General features: G+C 43.2%; 1 long non-coding RNA gene across 1 annotated transcript; it reads left to right on the top strand.

The window, feature by feature from the left end:
- The first annotated feature begins 21,623 nt into the window (after positions 1-21,623).
- LOC118394609 (uncharacterized) lies at positions 21,624-22,334 on the top strand. The gene is made up of 3 exons (XR_008136541.1): positions 21,624-21,743; positions 21,888-22,002; positions 22,233-22,334. It is a non-coding gene; the product is annotated as an uncharacterized LOC118394609 (long non-coding RNA).
- Positions 22,335-22,883: the final 549 nt, after the last annotated feature.

Raw genomic sequence — 22,883 nt, 5'->3', positions numbered from 1 at the left:
ATCTGGTTGATATCCCTTCAAATGGAGGATAGGCTTGCAATGGAAAAGATTGGTTTCAGAAAAACAGCACTTCCTGGATGGATTTTCCTCAGGTTTTCGCCTGCCATATCAGTTCTGTTATACCTCACAGACAATATTTTGACGGTTTTGGAAACTTTAGTGTCACGTTCTGACCTTTATTTCCTTTGTTTTGTCATTATTTAGTGTGGTCAGGTCGTGAGTTGGGGTGGGCAGTCTGTTTGTTTTTCTATGATTTTGAGATTTCTATGTTTCGGTCGAGTATGGTTCTCAATCAGAGGCAGGTGTTGTTTGTTGTCTCTGATTGAGAATCATACTTAGGTAGCCTGGGTTTCACTGTTTGATTGTGGGTGTTTGTTTCCGTGTCTGTGTTTATATTTCACCACACGGTACTATTTCGGTTTTTGTTCGTTTCACGTTTATTGTTTTTGTATCAGTTGTGGTGTATCAGTTCTTATTAAAAGAACCATGGACACTTACCACTCCGCATATTGGTCCTCCGATCCTTCTCGCCTCTCCTCTTCAGACGAAGAGGAGGAAAACCCTTACAGAAACACCCACCAACCAAAGTCCAAGCGGCATGGTAACAGACAGACGCAGCACGGCAGTGCGACAGGTACGAGAGGCAGCCCCAAAAAAATTTGGGGGGAGGGCACATGAGGAGTGGGGCAAAGCCAGGTAGCAGACCTGAGCTCACTCCTCGTGCTTATTATAAGCAGTGCGTTACTGGTCAGGCACCGTGTTATGCGGTTAAGCGCACAGTGTCGCCAGTACGTGCCCATAGCCCGGTGCACTATAGGGCAGCCCCCCGAAAGTGTCATGCGTGTGTATGCATCCAGCCAGGGCGTATGGTGCCTGCTCAGCGTGTCTGGTCGCCGGTACGCCGTTTCGGTCCAGGGTATCCTGCGCCGGCTCTGCGTGCTGTGTCTCCGGGGCGCTGAGAGGGTGCAGTGCATCCTATGCCTGCGCTCGGGCCGGGCAAATGTGGGAGTGGAGCCTAAGGGAGAGGTGCGCGTAGTAGGCACTAGATCTCCCATGCTTACCCACAGCCCAGTTCAACCTGTGCCTGCACTCTGGAGGGTTAGGGCTAGAGTAGTTATCCAACCTGGGGGAGTGGTGCACCAGAGCTCCAGTGCTCCCCCACAGCCCGGTCCTTCAGGTGCCTCCTCCTAACACCAAGCTTCCTGGAGGTATCCCCAGCCTGGTGGATCCTGTGGCAGCCCCACGCACCAGGCTGTCTCTCTGTCTCCTCTCTACGTGTGTTCCCGTCTGTCCAGAGCTGCTAGAGTCTCCTGTCTGTCCAGAGCGGCTAGTGTCTCCCGTCTGTCCAGAGCTGCTAGAGTCTCCTGTCTGTCCAGAGCTGTTAGAGTCTCCCGTCAGTCCAGAGCCGCCAGAGCCACCAGTCTGCAAGGAGCCGCCAGAGCCGCCATTCTGCAAGGATCCACCAGAGCCGCCAGTCGGCCAGGATCCGCCAGAGCCGCCAGTCAGCCAGGATCCGCCAGAGCCGCCAGTCAGCCAGGATCCGCAGGAGCCGCCAGTCAGCCAGGATCTGCCAGAGCCGCCAGTCATCCAGGATCCGCCAGAGCTGCCAGTCAGCCAGGATCTGCCAGAGCCGCCAGTCATCCTGGATCTGCAGGAGGCAGAAAGTTCTGAATAGAGCTTTATTCAGCACCGGGCAAAATAGTCTAAAACAAATGCCCAAAACAGGAACCAAACCAAGATCGCACTACCACACATACAAAGTGGGAATAAACAAGCCCGCACGAAGAGCAGGTGGGCCTACCGACTTAAATAGCCAAACTAAAAGTCTAAACAAGAAACAGGTGAAACAAATCAGACCAAACCAACAGAAAAGGGAAAAAGGGATCGGTGGCAGCTAGTAGGCTGGTGACGACGACTGCCGAGCAGCACCCGAACAGGAAGGGGAGCCACCTTCGGTAGGAGTCGTGACACCCACAAACTGTTAGGGCCTACATAAAGCTGTCCCAACATCGTACCACTGCTACACCTGGCTATCAGTGCAGCCCTGTCTGGCAGTGAAACAGTTCATTCAGCCTCATTTACTGCATTAAAAAAAACATAGCTGATATGGCTGACTTGCTTAAACAAATGTGGTTTCTACAGACCATTGAGATGTACAAACTATGGCATAAGGGGACATTAAGCGGATAAGAGGGAATCTGTCATTTCGATTAAGACATTAGTGAGCGAGCTAGGACGGACGTAGTCAGTATAACTATTTGTTCAGCACTTTTGAAAAGTAAAGTGACAGAATTCAGAACATGGGCCGTTCTTACAGCGTTCTCCCTGTACACCAGGTCAGAACCGTAGGATAAATAAAGAGGGTATATAAGCAGACAATGAAAGCTCTTACAATATTCAATGATTATATTTCTCTAAAACAGCACCACCAATTCAGAACAGTAGTTGAAATTAAGAGGGGAAAATAGACCAAATCATTAGGGTGAGGCGCATGTGCTACTAACAGCTTACAACACAACATACACATTAGTATTACTTTCTTAGCTACAGTATACATATCTCCCTGTCATATTACATCATCTATGCAGCAGCATACAACACATTTTTTGACTCACTTTGTTGTGCTGTACTCACTTGAACAGGAAAGTTGAGTGGCAGTCCTCTGTGAGCGAATTTTGTCATCAAACTTTGTCATCGAAGTCTGGCATTCTCTGGATTTATGGTGCTTTCAAGACAACTGAGAGGTCGAATCATGATGACGTCAGTGATCTTCAGGTCGTTGCTCTAGAAAGAGGCCCGAGTTCCTGACTTACAATTCCAAGTTGGATGACCGTTCAAAAAGTATTTTTCCAGTTGGAGCTTGTTTTTTTCCCAAGTTCCCAGTTGTCTTGAACTCACTGAAGTCAGATTTCCCAGTTCCGAGTTAACAGTTGTTTTGAGAGCGGAAAAAATCATGCTTCATTGACAGCATGGTCAATTGTCAATTTTTTTATCATTTTAAGCTTGGAAAAGAGACCCTTAAACCCAGACTTGGGACCACACAGCCACTCCACTGAATAGCAGGCTAGTGATTGCTTTGCAATGCTTGCAGTTAGCCACGGATTCCTTCCAAACCACTCATTGTTGAATTAGGAATTCCCAACTTCTTGTGTAATGTTTATGTTCAATGGCAGATGAGCACCGATACGTTCTATCTATAATTTCACTTCATTATTTATCTTTCTATGACAATGATTAAAAAGGATTTGTCAGAAGACTGTCGACTTGATTCATGATGAAAAAAATTTAAAAAAATGTTTTGAAAGCATGATGTTGACCTGATCACTCCAATCACAGCTACTGTAGATATAACGTGATTTGATGTCATTATAGCTATGGCCAATGACCTTGAGCCTTCCTTGATGAGTACGTCTAATGTAGCGCTATGGCAGCACCCAAGGGGCTTGAATTTTCAAGTTCTACCCTTAGACTTGCCGGTAACGTGGTGTCCCCATGGGTGACAGAACACTGAGCCAATCATGGCGCAACTAGAGAATATTACCAACTCCTGGCTGACCCACCACCACAGAAAGCACTGAGCTAAGCTGAAACACCTGAATTTTGGAGCTGCCTTACTCAAGAAAGCAAAAAAGAGTCCATGTTTGCATGCGGCTTTAATAACTCAATTATTTTTTTATTTTTTTTACATTGTTCGCAAACTATTATGTAACACGTATCAATGCCAAAATAACATGCAAAAACATTTGCTAAAAATGCGGGGCTCAAAACAGGTCGGTCCCACCTGCCCTGAATGACGTGTCGCCACTGATCTAATCATAGACAAGATGACTAACAAATAGCCTACCAAAATAAGAAACATATCTTAATCATGCATAACAAATCCTGCAGTGCCCTCAACACCCAGACCCTCATGTAATGTGAGATGCATTGATTCATGGTTTAATCACACTGCAAGTGTAGCTTACATCTGTGCCATGCAGACTGTATGTCATGCTGACTGTCTATGCCTGTCTCTCTGTGCCTGTCTGTGTGTGTGCCATGTTGACTGTGTGATATGCAGACATGGTGCGTAATGAGATGCTGAGGTTTGCGCTGCAGAGTAGGGGGCCACTGCACCTGGCGAGGAACGTGTTTGTGTGGATAGAAGGTCTGTTGCGGCGCTCACTACCAGACGACGCCCACATCCGGGCCAGTGGACGCCTCGCCATCGTCATGACACGCATCCCAGATGGACAGAATACTGTGGTGTCAGAGTTCACATCCCGAGAGGACGTTGTGCAGGTGTTTGGGCGGGGGTTGAGTGTGTGTGCTTTGCTATAGACTATGACATTAAGAAAGCTAATATTTTGTGTAAATCTCAGTTGACCCTTGTTCACCTTAAAGCATTAGATAGAAGAATCAACATGTGAAGAACTTGGCCATACTGTCTGTATATTAGGCAGTGATGTTTAACTGCATTCCTCTTTTCCCTACATGGAGGCGCTGTTGTGCAGCTGCTTTATCCCTGGGTACCATGGTATACAGCCACCGTCTTACAAAGGAGTGGTGAGTGCTCACACTGCTCACTGTCTGTAGGCTAATAATAATCCTAATATACTTTCACTTAATGCACACTCTCAAACACTTTTACACCTGCATGCAAGACATACACACTCCAGTCAGGCTATCATCAAACATTTTACAATTTTGTTGTAGTCCTGAAGTAGCACACCTGATTCAAGGGCTTGATGATTGGTTGAGAAGTTGAATCAGGTATGCTATCTCTGATATAGAAAAATAATGCTATAAAAGCTGTGTATGTTGTCTCACAGTATTATGTGGACGGTGGTATGTCCAGTATCCAGCCAACCCACTCCTCTCCCTATGCACACACCCTCACTGTGTCGCCATTCGCTGGAGAGGCGGACATCTGTCCACCAGACCCTGGCTCCATGTACGTCATCGTCATGAGCGGCATGCCCCTCAACTGCAGTGTGGCCAACGGTTACCGGATCCTTGAAGCCCTCTACCCCTACAACTGGGAGGTTGGACCCCAAAACAACCCTTACTCTCTCCACCCAGCCCTTTACCCCTCCACCCAGCCCTCTACCCATTCACCCAGCTCTCCACCCAGCCCTTTACCCCTCCACCCAGCCCTTTACCCATTCACCCAGCTCTCCACCGAGCCTTCTGCCCCTCCACCCAGCCCTCTACCTCTCCGACTAGCCCTCTACTCCTTCCCCTAGACCCCAAAACAACCTTGATACCACTCCACCTAGCCCTCTACCTCACCACCTAGCCCTCTACCTCTCCAACCAGCCTTCTACCTCTCCAACCAGCCCTCACTCCTTCCCCTAGACCCCAAAACAACCCCTAACCTCCTTCCCCTAGACCCCAAAACGACCTCTATACCTCTAAACCCAGCCCTCTACTCCTACCCCTTCCCCTAGACCTGACAACAACCCTTCCCATAGGGGAGGCAGAGTAGCCTAGTGGTTAGAGCATCGGACTAATAACCAAAAGGATGCAAAATCGAATCCCTGAGCTGACAAGGTACAAATCTGTCGTTCTGAAACCAACATTTAACCCATTGTTCCTAGGCTGTCATTGAAAATAAGAATTTGTTCTTAACTGACTTGCCTAGTTAAATAAAGGTAACAAAATAATGTTTTTAAAAAGACATGAAAACAATCCCCAACCCCCTTCCCCCAGATCTGAAAACAAACATGCAAACAATATATCTGTGCTGTGTCTTAGCTAGCCAGACAGTTTTAGAGGAATGATTCCATACATTGTTCAAGTTAACTACCAATATGCCAACATTTCATTCAAACAATGTAGTCAATCCACAGCCATACACTGACTCAAATCAGTATATGATAGGACTTACTTACACAAGTTCTAATTCAACAAGTATCTTATAATAGCTCTCACAGTTTACCAAGAAAATACAAATCTGAGACATTTATGGTCTGTTTACATATATTTTGAGACTAAACTGGGTAAAAAAGGGTCCATATCAGGGGATATACATTTTTTATATTCCGGTGTATACAGACCATTTCCAATACATGTTTTGAGTTTTGTTGATATTAACCATATCCTGACGAATTCTGAATCCCGATGTGTCTTTTTAACATACTGTGTATGATATTGGAATTACTCCTAATATCACACATGGACATTTCCTGTGGATGCATCCTATTTTCTCTCTTCATGTTGACAAATACTGACTGTATACATCGGATATCTGTGTTTTCTCGTCAAATTCAAGATATGAAGCTTCTCTTCCATATCCTGATCTTGACATGTTTTTTGATATGTTGAAAATAAGCAGTGTTCTAGTGTTATGCTTTTCAGGTGAGGGAGCGTAAATGTCTTTAAAATTACTTTATCATTTCCTCAATCAAAGTTTGTACCGACAGATGTAGCCTATTGAATAGCCTATCATTACAGGGCTCTCCAACCCTATTCCTGGAGAGCTACCATCCTGTCAGGTTTCACTCAAACCCCAGTTGTAACTAACCTGATTATTCTTATAAACCAGCTAATTATTAGAATCAGGTGAGCTATTAGGGTTGGAATGAAAACTTACAGGATGATAGCTCTCCATGAACAAGGTTGTAGAGCCCTGTTAAAGAATACGCATAAAATGCATTCTCCAATTGCAACGTCTTCCTATGCTCACCAATAGCGTTGCATGGGTAAAATCATTGAGGAAGCCAATCCCCCCCCAAAAAGCCATATTACAACCGATCACTGTTGTGATAAATTAGTTGTTTGCTCTATAAGCTGCCAGTTCATATGCCTTGCAATCGAGATTCTAGGCCTAAAGGCTCAGACAATAAATTCAACTACACCTTTGTTTCATCACAAAACCGGAGAGCAACCTCTTTCCGCTGTAGCCCACAAAGCATATGGCATGTAACAAACAGTTACAGGACCTACAGCATGGTCAAGTAAGTTCATGTTTCCGACATTTTCAGAATACTAAACAACTATTGATTTAGAACGACGGAGAGTTACCGCAAGTCACAAAGAAAACAGGAGCTGCCTCCACTATTCCAGCACCATTTCAACTTCAACATTTCAACATCATCAAATCACCTATGCTTAGGCTTATCAGTGGCGATTTTAGCATGTAAATCATAGTCTATAAAAAAGTGGGTTAAATGCCAGGAAAACCACTACACATCACAACACTAAGCAATACATTAATTACACTGTAACGGTGACAAACTGGGCCTACATAAAGCTGTCCCAACAGCAGAGTCCCAACAGCAGTCCCAACACCTTACCACTGCTACAACTGGCTTTCAGCGGAGCCTTGTCTGGCAGCGGAAAAGTTCATTCAGCCTCATTTGCTCCCTTTTTGAAAAACATAGCTAATATGGCTGACTTGCTTAAACAAATGTGGTTTCTACTGACAATTGAGATGTACAAACTATGACATAAGGAGACGCCCAGCGGATAAGAGGCCATCCGTAATTTCGATTAAGACATTAATGAGCGAGCGACGACGGACATAGTCAGTATAACTATTTGTTCAGCACTTTTAAAATATACAGCGACAGAATTCAGAACATGGGCCGTTCTTACAGTGTGCTACTATCAGTAGCACATTCAAAGCTGTACAAAAAAAAGTTAGCAAACAAGCACACACCTGCCACGAATGATTTATTTACAGTACCGTGTTGTTGAAAATAGACCAAATTATTAGGGTGAGGCACATGGGCTACTAACAGCTTACTACACAACATACACTTAGTATTACTTTCTTAGCTACAGTAACATATCTCGCTGACTTCCTACATCATTTATGAAGCAGCATAAGACATTTATGGACTCATGTAGCTGTGATGTGCTTGGTAAGGAAAATGCTGTCATCATAGAGAAAGATGCCGGATTGACAGTGCCGAGTTGAATGACCGTTCAAAACGTATTTTCCTAGACGTAGCTCGTTTTTCCTAGTTCCCAGTTGTCTTGAACTCACAGTTGGCCACTGATTCCTTCCAAACCACTCATTGTTGAATTTGCGATTTCAAACTTGCTGTGTAATGTTTATGTCCAACGGCCGATGAGCACTGAGATGTTTAATCTCTAATTTCTCTTCATATGACAAAGATTGAAAATGTTTTACCAGTAGATTGTCGACTTGATTCACGATGACGACTGCAAGCTTGCTAGCTATGATTTTGAAAGTATGACGTTGACATGATCAATCCAATCAAAGCTACTGTAGACTTAACATGATTTGATGTCATTCTATCTGTGGCCAATGACTTTGAGGCTTCTTGGATGGGCACTTCTAATATAACTCTATGGCAGCACCCAAGGGGCAAAATTTTTCGAGCTCTAACCTTAGACAATGGTATGACGTACTGTCCCATGACTGCAGAAAACTAAGCAAATCAGGCTCGACGCTCTGTATTTTCTGCTGGCCTGCCCCACCACCACAGAAAGCACTGAGCTCAGCTGAAACACCTGCATTTTGGAGCTGCCTTACTCAAGAAAACCAAAAAGAGACCATGTTTGTATGTGGATTTATTAAATCAATTACATTTTTTACATTGTTTGCAAACTGATATGTGACACGTATTAATGCAAAACATAACAAGCAAAACTGGCAAGCCTCCCACAAAATGATATATATACAGTTGAAGTTGGAAGTTTAAATACACCTTAGCCAAATACATTTAAACTCAGTTTTTCACCATTTCTGACATTTAATCCTTGTAAAAATCCCCTGTCTTAGGTCAGTTAGGATCACCACTTTATTTTAAGAATGTGATGTGTCAGAATAGTAGTAGAGAGAATTATTTATTTCAGCTTATATTTCTTTCATCACATTCCCAGTGGGTCAGAAGTTTACATACACTCAATTAGTATTTGGTAGCATTGCCTTTAAATGGTTTAACTTGGGTCAAACGTTTCGGGTAGCCTTCCAATACCTTCCCACAATAAGTTGGGTGAATTCTGGCCCATTCCTCCTGACAGAGCTGTTGTAACTGAGTCAGTCCTTGCTCGCACACACTTTTTCAGTTCTGCCCACAAATGTTCTATAGGAATGAGGACAGGGCTTTGTGATGGCCAATCAAATACCTTTACTTTGTTGTCCTTAAGCCATTTTTCCACAACTTTGGAAGTATGCTTGGGGTCATTGTCCAAGCTTTAACTTCCTGACTGATGTCTTGAGATGTTGCTTCAATATATCCACATAATTTTCATGTCTCATGATGCCATCTATTTTTCGAAGTGCACCAGTCCCTCCTGCAGCAAAGCACCCCCACAACATGATGCTGCCACCCCCGGAGACAGAACCCGTCTCCTTCCTGAGCTGTATGACGGCTACGTGGTCCCATGGTGTTTACACTTGCATACTATTGTTTGTACAGATGAACGTGGTACCATCAGGCATTTGGAAATTGAAAACAAGGATGAACCAGACTTGTAGAGGTATACCATTTTTTTCTGAGGTTTTCCTGAGGTCTTGGCCAATTTCTTTTGATTTCCCCATGATGTCAAGCAAAAATTAACTGAGTTTGAAGGTGGGCCTTGAAATACATCCACAGGTACACCACCAATTGACTCAAATGATGGCAATTAGCCTATCTGAACTTCTAAAGCCATGACATAATTTTCTGGAATTTTCCAAGCTGTTTACAATGAAAGGCACAATCAATTTAGTGTATGTAAACTTCTCACCGACTGGAATTGTGATACAGTGAGTTATAAGTGAAATAATATGTCTCTAAACAATTGTTGAAAAATTACTTGTGTCATGCACAAAGTAGATATCCTCACCGACTTGCCAAAACTATTGTTTGTTAACAAGAAATTTGTGGAGTGGTTGAATTTTTTTTTTTTAATGACTCCAACCTCAGTGTATCTTAACTTCGGACTTCAACAGTATATATATATATATATATATATATATATATATATATTCATTTTTAAAATATTTTTTACCTTATAAACCTGTTAGGCCGCCCCATCCCGGATCCGGGATTGTGACTACAGCCTCAAGCTCATTACCATAACGCAACATTAGCGATTTCTGAAAATTGCAAAATAAATGAAATAAATATGCCTGTCCTCAAGCTTATCCTTTTCTTAACAATCCTGTCGTCTCAGATTTTCAAAATATGCTTTAGAACCAGAGAAAATCAATAATTTGTGTAAGAGTGGTGATAGCTAGCGTAGCATTTAGCGTTAGCATTTAGCACGCAACATTCACAAAAACCAGCAAAGGGATCAAATAAAATAATTTACCTTTGAAGAACTTCAGATGTTTCAATGAGGAGACTCTCAGTTACATAGCAGATGTCCAGTTTTTCCTGAAAGATGCTTGTGTAGGACACAACGTTCCGTTTGTTACTATGCATTTGGCTACCGAAACTAACCGAAAATTCAGTCACCTAAACGTCGAACTTTTTCCGAATTAACTCCATAATATCGACTGAAACATGGAAAACGTTGTTTGAATCAATCCTCAAGGTGTTTGGTCATATATCTCTTCATTGAAATGCCAGTCCTAGACACGTGCATTCTTCTCTGATTCGGATGGAAAAATACTGGGACCTGACTTTTGCGCACCAATTTCCACGCAGACACCATGCGGGACACTTGGTAATTGTAGGCTCTTATGGCCAATCTTCCAATGATATGCCTACAAATACGTCACAATGCTGCAGACACCTGGGGAAACGATAGGAAGTGTCCGTTGATTCCTGTGCCATTCACAGCCATATAAGGAGATCATGGAAAACGTGCGTTCAAAAATCCTGTTGATTTCCTGGTCACTCAAACATCTTGGTTTTGCCTGTAGATTTTGTTCTATGGCACTCACAGTGAAAATCTTTGCAGTTCTGGAAACGTCAGAGTGTCTTCTTTCCAAAACTATCAATTCCAAGCATAGTCGAGCATCTTTTCGTGACAAAATATCGCGCTAAAACGGGCACGTCTTTTTATCCAAAAATGAAATACTGCCCCTAGAGTTCTAACAGGAAAGTGTGGGTCTCAAAACAGGCAACCTGCCCTGAATGACTGGTCGCCACTGAGTCTAATACGGTGACAACTAAAAGATAGCAAAAACGATTTAGTCCAATCAACGTAAGCTTAATATGATGTGGCTGTCCATGGTTCTGATTTCTCTGTGTGTAGGTGTGTGTTCATGCATCTACAAAAAAATGTTGACTCACCCTAGCTGTAGGGAAACACCAATGTCATCCTCTCTTTCATGTTGACAAAATGGTGTATGACTTTGTCATACAGTACATACTTTCATTTGTTGTTGTCCCAGGAAAACTAGCTAAAATGCTTGCTCGCTAGCCTCACATCCTTTCATGGGCAACGATGAGCCAGCTAGTTAACATTAGCCTTCTACATTTAGCTACATGTTGAACTTCCATCCTCTCAGTCCAGGGGCACAATGTATGAATTTATGGTTGAATAAGAATCACCGCTATAATCATTGGCCAGTATGGATAATCAAGTAAAACCACTAGTAATTTAGACCTTCTTAATTAAGGATCGGGGCAACTTCCAGTAAAACTGGAGGGCGAACAATTCAAATAAATAATCATGAATATTATGGATTTTAAACATTTAGGTACATATAAGTGTCTCATATCGGCTGAAAGCTCAAATTCTTGTTAATCTAACTGCACTGTCCAATGTACATGAGCTATTACAGCGAAAACATGCCATGCGATTGTTTGAGGACGACGCCCCACATCAAAATATTTTTCCACCAGCACAGGTTTCATACATTCACATATAAAGATTAACTATTCACTTACTTTTTGAAAATCTTCTGATTTGTCATCCAAAGGGTCCCAGCTATAACTTGTAGTGTCGTTTTGTTAGATAAAATCCTTCTTTATATCCCAAAAACTCTGTTTAGTTGGCGCCATCGATTTGAGATAACCACTCGTTCAATTCGCAGTGAAAGGAATCCGGAAATCTACCTCTAAACTTTGTTTAAGCAAGTCAAAATGCATTTCTATTTACTCCTCAGATACCATAAAATGTAATCAAACTATAATATTTATTTCGGAAAGAATTATGTTCAATAGGAAACCAATTTTAAGTGCGTAATTTCTTCATGGAGCATGTAATTTCTTCAGGGCGCGCACAAGCACGGATTTCTAAGACTGTGTCCTACTAAAACTGTTATTTCTTATTCGTTTTTGAAGTTACAAGCCTGAAACATAGACTGCTGACACCCTGTGGAAGCCATAGGAATTGCATCCACAGAGCTAATTTTCAATCTCTCTTGCATTTCTAAGAGAATGGTCTCTCAAAAAAAACAATTCTGGTTGTTTTTTCTTTGGATTTTCTCCTACCACTTCTATTATGTTATATTCTCCTACAGTATTTTAACATTTCAACAAACGGCAAATTGTTTTCTTTCCAATGGTACCAATTATATGCATATTCTGGCTTGAGCTACAGGCAGTTTACTTTAGGCACGTCATTCAGGCAGAAAATTTAGAAAAAAGGGGCCTAGCCCTATGAAACTTTACGAAAGGGAAACAATTTGAGCTAGTTAGCTAGTCACCAAAGTACAACAAGATGCAACAATACAAGTTATTTCTGTCAATTACGTTTTGCTCTTGATTCGATGTTTTGGGTAAGCTTGGCTTCCCTTGACATCCATGAATATGCGTCAATGATGCCCACAGATACTGTCTCAAGAAAAGGTTCTACTTTTAGTACCCTCAAAAACCAAGTTAGCCATACCTCATTTCAAAATAGGGCATCATCATTGTCAATTGAATTTGAATAATTCCTAATATTTTACAGGTGAAACTGCGTCTGCAAGCCAATCATTTGATTGATCTCAATCAGTTTAATTTAAATAACCTATGCATTTCGATCTTCTTGAAATACTATTTAGTGAGCCGATAAAATAACACAGGGAGGTGAACTATCAATTCATAAAATGTATTTGCGTAGATTATATCTTCAAATCAATTGACCAAGTAGTGAACATGAATCATTGATTTGCAGGAAATTCGTTTTAAAAGAGCCATAAAATCAAGCTTTTCATGCATCTCAATAAGCAATAACCAAAATGCATTATTACCCCCAGCTTTGCCCAATTCACATTTGCAATTTCCCACCCTGACAATAATTTGTGTTACATATCAGTTTGCAAACAATGTAAAAAAATAAACAAATATCATTGAGTTAATAAAGCCACATACAAACTTGGTCTCTTGAGTAAGGCAGCTCCAAAATGCAGGTGTTTCAGTTTAGTTCAGTGCTTTCTGTGGTGGAGGGGCCGCCAGCAAAAATACAGAGCGTAGGCTTTGGTCATTTTCTGTAGTTGTGCTGTGATTGGATCAGTGTTCTGTCACTCATGGGCAGTGGTGATTTTGGCATGTACATTTTGATGCATGCCAGAAAAGTCACAACGCAACACTACACAATATATTAATGGCACTATAACAGTGAGAAACAGTGTCTACAAACTGTGTGCCGACATAAAGCTGTCCCGACAGTGGAGCTTTCCATTCAGCATCTTGGAGGGAATCGTTACCACCACTACACCTGGCTATCAGTGGAGCCTCATCTGGCTGCAAAAAAAGTTAATTCAGACTCATTTACTACCTTTTTTTTAAACAATAGCTGATATGGCTGACTTGCTTAAATAAATATGGTTTCTACTAACTCCTTGCAGATTTGTGTAACTGCATTCTCCTTCAATAAGAATAAATGTCGACATGAGTTTTGACTTTTCAACCATACGCAAACATTATTGCATTTATGTTCAGTAAATTCATAATGTTTGCTCTTAAATCATTAACACTCACTAAATATCACGATCCTGATGTGGACATGTTATTTTCTCAATATGAGCCAAATTCTGACGGTAGGCCCTCATAATATATTTTCAGTTACAATGCATTATGTTGTTGAATGAGGACCATATCAGGATCTTGATTTGCTAAATAAGGACCATTTCTGATGCTTATTTTACACAACACCAACAAAAAATCTATTATATTTGTAAAGTATTGGTCCCATGTTTCATGCGGCAGAAATCAAATATCCCAGAAAAGTTTCCATTTGCACAGAATGCTTATTTATCTCAGATTTTGTGCACAAATTTGTTTACATCCCTGTTAGTGAGCATTTCTACTTTGCCAAGATAATACATCCAGCTGACAAGTGTGGCATATCAAGAAGCTGATTAAACAGCATGATCATTACACAGATGCACCTTATGCTGGGGAAAATAGAGGCCACTCTAAAATGTGCAGTTTTGTCACACAACACAATGCCACAGATGTGTCAAGTTTTGAGCGAGAGTGCAATTAGCATGCTGACTGCAGGAATGTCCACCAGAGTTGTTCCTTTCATGTTCATTTCTCAACACTTTCAAGTTCATTTATCTACCTTAAGCTTCCTCCAGTGGTTTTTTAGAGAATTTTGGCAGTACGTCCAACAGGCCTCACAACCGCAGACCACGTGTCTGGCGTGTGTGGGTGAACGGTTAGCTGATGTCAACGTTGTGAACAGAGTGCCCCATGGTGGCGGTGGGATTATGGTATAGGCAAGCATAAACTACAAAAACAATTGCGTTTTATCAATGGCAGTTTGAATACACAGAGGTACTGTGACGAGATCCTTAGGTCCATTCGCTGCCACCAACTCATGTTTCAGCATGATAATGCACAGACCAATGTCACAAGGATCTGTACACAATTCCTGGAAGCTGAAAATGTCCCAGTTCTTCCTTGGCCTGCTTACTCACCAGACATATCATCCATGTTTTGGATGCTCTTGATCGACGTGTATGACAGCGTGTTCCAGTTCCCACCAATATCCAGCATCTCACAAGATACTGACTGACTGGTTTTCTGATCCATACCCCTACCTTTTTTTGTGACCAACAGATGCATATCTATATTCAAAGTCATGTGTAATCCATAGATTAGGGCCTAATAAATTCATTTCAATTAACTGATATCCTTAAATGAACTGTAACTCTGTAAAATCTTTGAAATTGTTGTGTTTATATTTTTGTTCAGTATAATTTGGAGGACATGCTCAATAATTTGACAAATATTAAATCCATATCATTATTTTAGACACTATCTATAAGTTTTGTATTACCTCTGGATAAAGGTGGGCACAAACCGCAAGTTAAAAACGCTAACTGGTTGCCTAGCAACAATAATAATATATTTTCTTCTGTGGAGTTACAACTGTAATTTTTCAATTGCTGATGCATCTCATGACTTTTATTTTCCTGCATAAGAAAAAGCAGGAAATGCATCACCTACACCTCTACTGCCATTCATTCCAATTAGAATAGTTTTGGATTAATCCCTGACCAAGATGGCTACCATTTTCACCCCAAATTTGAACTTTGTGGGTTTTTGACATGGCCCCTCTAGAAATGTAATGGGATCTCTATGGGTGGAAGATCATAAGCCTATCAGAAGGATAGGAGGACTGTAGAGCCATCACTTGCAGTACAGTAAATGTCATAATGCTGTATTTTTATTCACTTTTATTACAGTTTTTCCCTATTGTTAACACACGTTTGCTGAAACTACATCTCAGGTACTCAACTCTAATCACAAAACAGTTAGACAATTTCCCCAAACCCCACAGACATCTTGCAAAAAGAAACACAGCGGTCAAAATAATGTACTCCCTGCTCAAAATGAAACTCATCATACAAATGAGACACACACATCAAAGTAATCTAACTTAGTGACAACCCAGATCACACTGACATATTCAGAACACTACTATCAGAACCTATTTCAGTGTAAAGATTAAGATTTTTTATGAATCTGTATATTGTTTACTCAAGCTAGAAAGGACCATAAATGCAAAAAAGTAGGCTACCAGCACAGTTTGATGCAGCACAATAATTCCATAATAATTGACTTTGCTAATACTCTGCATACTCGGTATAGTCTACTGGCTTGGGCTACATTCACCCCTAACTTAGATACGTTTCTGCTCATAATTTCCGACTTTTGGTAGGCCATTTGTCATCTATGGTTGGATACACGCAGCTTCTCTCCTGTCATAACTTGTTGCTCTAGAAGACTAAATAAAGTAGAGCTCACCGGAATAATGTCTTACTTTGATAGAATGAATGCATTATAATCTAGCTAACGCCGGTAAAGTTGCCTGGTTCATTTAGGGACTGGGGAGAAACTGCAACAACTCAAACAGTGGAAAGATTGTTCCTGTGCAAAATGTCTAAATGTCATCAGTTTGACAGGTTTCAAGGAAATAAAAAGCTGTTAAAACTATAAAACATGTTTCTGATAAGACTTCAGTTCTTCTTAGGTGTGTATTTTATGTGTTTGAAGTACTGTCTGCTCGCATAAGTGTAAAAGATAACACTTAAACACACATTCACATTTTATCAAGAGATGCTGAAAGAAAAAACATATTTCTCCACTCCTGTTCCAAACAGATAAACTACAAGACAGCTATAAAAACATTACTTCGGGTTATTACAACAAGTTATAATAAGTAACTGAGACAATGTCACACTTCAGTGAACTTATTTAACAACAGTTTTAAACTGCCCTATCGGCAGCAGGGAAAGCAGGTGTAATTGGTTTTGTAAGGTATTCCATATATGTGGTTCATATCTTTCCAGCAGCATACCACCCTGTGTCCCTCTGCTGACTTGCTTCTGATGCTAAGCAGAGTTGGTCCTGATCAGTCCCTGGATGGGAGACCAAATGCTTCTTTAAGTGGTGTTGGAGGGCCAGTAGGGGGCACTATTGCCCTGTGTAGGGAATGTTAAACAGGTCTCCTGGCTCACTAAAAGATCCCATGGCATGTATCATAAGAGTAGGGCTGTTAACCCCTGTGTCCTGGCTAAATTCCCAATCTGGCTCTCATACTGTTGTAGTAACCTAATCATCCCCAGCTTACAATTGGCTCATTCATCCCCCCTCCCCTGTAACTGTTCCCCAGGTTGTTGCTGTAAATGAGAATGTGTCCTCAATCACCTTACCTGGATAAAATCAGAGAGAAATAAACTTAAGGTGGATTTACCAATCATTGTGGAGATGAGTGGGACCTCAAGAGTTAACAACCTTGTGAATGGGTTTGGTATCTTGTATTTCAACAGGGGTATGTTGGATGTGGAGCAATGATAGTCCAGAGTGTTTGTTTCTATGACCTTTATCCTCTCCTCAGGCTTTGGACAAGGCCTACCACAGTGGATACAGTGATGGCCTTCACTTTCTGCAAACCAGTGGTGGGTCATGTCATGTGTTCTCTGTATCGATTAGTCTTTATGATGGTACAAGGAGATATTATGTGACGTATAGCTAGTGAGTCATAATCTAATTGTGACTGTCTCTCTCTGTCTCTCTCCTTCTCTTCACTGCTATTCTGCCTCTCACTTTGTCTCTCTGTCTTTCTTTCTGTTCACTTCTCCTGACTTATATCTCTGTCTCTCTCTTTCTCTTCAATTATCTTATCTTTATTATATATATATATATATATATATATATATATATATATATATATATATATATATATATATATATTATCCTTCTCAGTTGGTAGAGCATGGCGCTTGTAACGCCAGGGTAGTGGGTTCTTCTCTAGAATGTATGCACACATGATTGTAAGTCGTTTGTAAGTCGGGATAAAAGCGTCCGCTAAATGGCATATATATATATATATCTTATCTTCTGCCTCTCTCTCTAAATTGTTGTTGTTGGGGGGGATGGGGTTGTATTAGGAATGGATATCAGTAAGAAAATAAGTAAATAACACAAAGAAATGTGCAGGTTGTTCGGTCTGTCAGACACTGTCCCTCATTTGATTACATTTACATTTAAGTCATTTAGCAGACGCTCTTATCCAGAGCGACTTACAAATTGGTGCATTCACCTTATGACATCCAGTGGAACAGCCACTTTACAATAGTGCATCTAAATCTTTTAAGGGGGGTGAGAAGGATTACTTTATCCTATCCTAGGTATTCCTTAAAGAGGTGGGGTTTCAGGTGTCTCCGGAAGGTGGTGATTGACTCCGCTGTCCTGGCGTCGTGAGGGAGTGTGTTCCACCATTGGGGAGCCAGAGCAGCGAACAGTTTTGACTGGGCTGAGCGGGAACTGTACTTCCTCAGTGGTAGGGAGGCGAGCAGGCCAGAGGTGGATGAACGCAGTGCCCTTGTTTGGGTGTAGGGCCTGATCAGAGCCTGGAGGTACTGAGGTGCCGTTCCCCTCACAGCTCCGTAGGCAAGCACCATGGTCTTGTAGCGGATGCGAGCTTCAACTGGAAGCCAGTGGAGAGAGCGGAGGAGCGGGGTGACGTGAGAGAACTTGGGAAGGTTGAACACCAGACGGGCTGCGGCGTTCTGGATGAGTTGTAGGGGTTTAATGGCACAGGCAGGGAGCCCAGCCAACAGCGAGTTGCAGTAATCCAGACGGGAGATGACAAGTGCCTGGATTAGGACCTGCGCCGCTTCCTGTGTGAGGCAGGGTCGTACTCTGCGGATGTTGTAGAGCATGAACCTACAGGAACGGGCCACCGCCTTGATGTTAGTTGAGAACGACAGGGTGTTGTCCAGGATCACGCCAAGGTTCTTAGCGCTCTGGGAGGAGGACACAATGGAGTTGTCAACCGTGATGGCGAGATCATGGAACGGGCAGTCCTTCCCGGGAGGAAGCGCAGCTCCGTCTTGCCGAGGTTCAGCTTGAGGTGGTGATCCGTCATCCACACTGATATGTCTGCCAGACATGCAGAGATGCGATTCGCCACCTGGTCATCAGAAGGGGGAAAGGAGAAGATTAATTGTGTGTCGTCTGCATAGCAATGATAGGAGAGACCATGTGAGGTTATGACAGAGCCAAGTGACTTGGTGTATAGCGAGAATAGGAGAGGGCCTAGAACAGAGCCCTGGGGGACACCAGTGGTGAGAGCGCGTGGTGAGGAGACAGATTCTCGCCACGCCACCTGGTAGGAGCGACCTGTCAGGTAGGACGCAATCCAAGCGTGGGCCGCGCCGGAGATGCCCAACTCGGAGAGGGTGGAGAGGAGGCTCTGATGGTTCACAGTATCGAAGGCAGCCGATAGGTCTAGAAGGATGAGAGCAGAGGAGAGAGAGTTAGCTTTAGCAGTGCGGAGCGCCTCCGTGATACAGAGAAGAGCAGTCTCAGTTGAATGACTAGTCTTGAAACCTGACTGATTTGGATCAAGAAGGTCATTCTGAGAGAGATAGCGGGAGAGCTGGCCAAGGACGGCACGTTCAAGAGTTTTGGAGAGAAAAGAAAGAAGGGATACTGGTCTGTAGTTGTTGACATCGGAGGGATCAAGTGTAGGTTTTTTCAGAAGGGGTGCAACTCTCGCTCTCTTGAAGACGGAAGGGACGTAGCCAGCGGTCAGGGATGAGTTGATGAGCGAGGTGAGGTAAGGAGAAGGTCTCCGGAAATGGTCTGGAGAAGAGAGGAGGGGATAGGGTCGAGCGGGCAGGTTGTTGGGCGGCCGGCCGTCACAAGACGCAAGATTTCATCTGGAAAGAGAGGGGAGAAAGAGGTCAGAGCACAGGGTAGGGCAGTGTGAGCAGAACCAGCGGTGTCGTTTGACTTAGCAAACGAGGATCGGATGTCGTCGACCTTCTTTTCAAAATGGTTGACGAAGTCATCTGCAGAGAGGAGGAGGGGGGATTCAGGAGGGAGGAGAAGGTGGCAAAGAGCTTCCTAGGGTTAGAGGCAGATGCTTGGAATTTAGAGTGGTAGAAAGTGGCTTTAGCAGCAGAGACAGAGGAGGAAAATGTAGAGAGGAGGGAGCAAAAGGATGCCAGGTCCGCAGGGGGAGGCGAGTTTTCCTCCATCTCCGCTCGGGCTGCCCGGAGCCCTGTTCTGTGAGCTCGCAATGAGTCGTCGAGCCACGGAGCGGGAGGGGGAGGACCGAGCCGGCCTGGAAGATAGGGGACATAGAGAGTCAAAGGATGCAGAAAGGGAGGAGAGGAGGGTTGAGGAGGCAGAATCAGGAGATAGGTTGGAGAAGGTTTGAGCAGAGGGAAGAGATGATAGGATGGAAGAGGAGAGAGTAGCGGGGGAGAGAGAGCGAAGGTTGGGACGGCGCGATACCATCCGAGTAGGGGCAGTGTGGGAAGTGTTGGATGAGAGCGAGAGGGAAAAGGATACAAGGTAGTGGTCGGAGACTTGGAGGGGAGTTGCAATGAGGTTAGTGGAAGAACAGCATCTAGTAAAGATGAGGTCGAGCGTATTGCCTGCCTTGTGAGTAGGGGGAAGGTAAGAGGGTGAGATCAAAAGAGGAAAGGAGTGGAAAGAAGGAGGCAGAGAGGAATGAGTCAAAGGTAGACGTGGGGAGGTTAAAGTCGCCCAGAACTGTGAGAGGTGAGCCGTCCTCAGGAAAGGAGCTTATCAAGACATCAAGCTCATTGATGAACTCTCCGAGGGGACCTGGAGGGCGATAAATGATAAGGATGTTAAGCTTGAAAGGGCTGGTAACTGTGACAGCATGAAATTCAAAGGAGGCGATAGACAGATGGGTAAGGGAGAAAGAGAGAATGACCACTTGGTAGAGATGAGGATCCCGGTGCCACCACCCCGCTGACCAGAAGCTCTCGGGGTGTGCGAGAACACGTGGGCGGACGAAGAGAGAGCAGTAGGAGTAGCAGTGTTATCTGTGGTGATCCATGTTTCCGTCAGTGCCAAGAAGTCGAGGGACTGGAGGGAGGCATAGGCTGAGATGAACTCTGCCTTGTTGGCCGCAGATCGGCAGTTCCAGAGGCTACCGGAGACCTGGAACTCCACGTGGGTCGTGCGCGCTGGGACCACCAGATTAGGGTGGCCGCGACCACGCGGTGTGGATTTGATGCCAGGCAACAATATAGCACAGTGACTGCATAGCCTTTATGCTACAGGGAGCCAGGTTTTCCTGTATCTACCCTTCTCAATGGCAAGGCTGTGCTCACTGTCTGTACTTTGTCAAGGTTTTGATCAGTAATCATGGTCAAACGGTTTGCCATGGTGTACTGTCAATTTCGGGCCAGATAGCAATACATTTAGCTTTGTTTCCCAATAGGTGATCTCATTTTGTGTGTGTCTCTCTCTCAATTCAATTCAAATCAATTCAAAGGGCTTTGTTGGCATGGGAAACATATACTGTATTTACATTGCCAAAGCAAATTAAAGATAATAATAATAATAATAATCTCTCCTCGATCTCTCTCCTCACACTCTCTCTCCTGTCACTACCAGACCTGGTCCCATGTCTGCCTCTTCTGAACACTCCATCAGAGCATCAGTCCTTTCCTCCTGACGGATGGACAGATCTGGAAACAGACTGGGAGGAGGAGAAGGAGGTGGAAGAAGAAGAGGAACAAATAGAGAGGCAGGAAAAGATGAAGAGAGAGGAGCAAATGAAGGAGGAGGAGGAGGAGGAAGAAGAAGAGGAACAAATAGAGAGGCAGGAAAAGATGAAGAGAGAGGAGCAAACGAAGGAGGAGGAGGAGGAGGAAGAAGAAGAGGAACAAATAGAGAGGCAGGAAAAGATGAAGAGAGAGGAGCAAACGAAGGAGGAGGATGAGGAGGAAGAAGAGGAGAAGGAGGAGGAGGAGGGGGAGGAGGAGGAGGAGGAGGAAGAAGAGGAGGAAGAGGAGTGGTACTCCCTGACAGAGACCAGAGGCGATCAGAGAAATTACTCTCTTGAAGGGGGAGATCTACCCTGGAATCTGGCAAACCCAGAGCTGGCCATGTATCTAGCCTTGTCCACCTGGATACACACAGGTATGGTACACACGCACACCGAGTGACATCATGCTAAATAAGTGATAATTCCATTTTTTTTTTAGAATACTTGACAGACTGTGGCCTGTTATTTTCATCTTAAGAAAGAAGTGTCATGTTACAAGGCTGTGATTGGTGTTTCAGCGTTGCTATGCAACATCATGGGGTTCCTGTGGACCCACACCCCAATGCGTGTGATGTCATACATGCTCCTCCCCTTCACTCTGCTACTCAGCTTCCTCCTTGGAAATGTGCATAGGTAACACGCACACACAAATACACAAAGATTGGAAGCTCACATTGTCTGACCTGATTCCTCTGTCTCTCTCTCTCTGTCTCTCAATTCAATTCAATTCAATTCAATGGGCTTTATTGACATGGGAAACATATGTTAACATTGCCAAAGCAAGTGTAAGAAGTGTCCATTGTTCCCATTGTCTGACCTGATTCCTCTCTCTCTCTCTCTGTGTCTGTGTTTGTGTGTGTCAGGCTGGTTGTATTAGGGTTCTGGATGTGGCAGGACCTACGACAGATCACCTTCTTTATCATCAACACCCTGGTCTCCAGCTTCCACATAAACCTAGAAGACAGGTACACAGATAGACAGATACACACAGACAAATCAGATATCCATGTTTGTGTGTATCACAAACCGGTGCGCCTGGCGCCTACTAGCATACCTCGTTCAAAGGCACTTAAATATTTTGTCTTGCCCATTCACCATCTTAATGGCACACACACAATCCATGTCTCAGTTATCTCAAGGATGAACAATATTTATTCATCTACACTGATTTAATTAGATTTAACAAGTGACTAATGGATCATAGCTTTCACCTGGTCAGTCTATGTCATAATGTTCTGTACACTCAGTGTACATGCATACAGTATGTACTGTCTATATCTGGTGTGTGTCATCACCTTGTGTGTCATCAACTTGTGAGTGTCATCACCTTGTATGTCATCACCTTGAATGTCATCAGCTTGTATGTCATTAAAATGCCTCCACAGAAACCTACAAGACAGATAGACAGACAGACCTGGACTACAGGAAAGGTGAGAGCTGGGCTGCGATCTACACAAAACAGTCTGTTCTACACAGTACATTTCTATCAGAATTTTCTTTGTGTTTCTGTGTGT

Source organism: Oncorhynchus keta, chromosome 1, assembly GCF_023373465.1.
Source record: "Oncorhynchus keta strain PuntledgeMale-10-30-2019 chromosome 1, Oket_V2, whole genome shotgun sequence".
Taxonomy (NCBI): Eukaryota; Metazoa; Chordata; class Actinopteri; order Salmoniformes; family Salmonidae; genus Oncorhynchus; species Oncorhynchus keta.
The sequence above is the reverse complement of the archived record's forward strand: the minus strand, read 5'-3'. Positions and strand labels throughout refer to the sequence as shown.